At 42.5% G+C, this 691-nt stretch overlaps 1 pseudogene; it reads left to right on the top strand.

Annotated features, from left to right (window-relative positions):
- Positions 1-243: 243 nt before the first annotated feature.
- LOC103743185 lies at positions 244-479 on the top strand (annotated as a pseudogene).
- The last annotated feature ends 212 nt before the right edge of the window (positions 480-691 follow it).

Genomic DNA, 691 nt, shown 5'->3' with positions numbered 1-691 from the left:
TAGTGACCTGAGCCACTAGGCCCAGCTAAGAATTGTTTGTTTGTTTGTTTGTTTATTTATTTATCTATATTTTTTCAGATGAGGGTCTCCTGTAGCCCAGGCTGACCTCAAACTCACTGCACAGCTGAGAATGACTTTGAATGCCTGCCTCTACCTCCCTAGTGCTGGGACTTATAGGCATGTTCCACCATGTCCACCAAGAACTTTTCTTTAGCTCTCTTGTACCTCCAGGTCACAGACAAAATGGTGACCCTGATGCAGGTATCTCCACTCATCAAGCTTGACCAATACTCTGCTCTGGTCCTTGGCATGGCTTATGGAACCAAGTGCTACAGTTACCTAAAACCCTTGGCAGAGGAGGAGAGGAGGGTAGAGGAAAAAAGAGGTTAGATGAGCTAAAATGTATCGAGGGAAAACAGGCAGAAGCTCAAGATGACTGCATGTTAAAGTCAGACACCAGTGAGCTTGCCTTTGTCTAGCCCTTGAGGATGAATAAAGTTTGTCATCGTGTGAAAAGGGGGGAAAAAGGACTTTTCTTTAGTAAGCAAGATGGTAAGGTGGTTTTGGTTTTAAGTGCATTGTATAGGTTTATTGACTGAAAAGACAAAACATAGGTCACAAAAGGTCAAAAGAATTCCTATTATGCATAGCTCATAAAGAAGGCAAGGTGTATATTGTAACTGTAACCTTG

The sequence above is a fragment of the Nannospalax galili genome, unplaced genomic scaffold, assembly GCF_000622305.1.
Source record: "Nannospalax galili isolate Female #2095 unplaced genomic scaffold, S.galili_v1.0 scaffold280, whole genome shotgun sequence".
Taxonomy (NCBI): domain Eukaryota; kingdom Metazoa; phylum Chordata; class Mammalia; order Rodentia; family Spalacidae; genus Nannospalax; species Nannospalax galili.
This window is presented reverse-complemented; position numbering and strand designations above follow the sequence as displayed.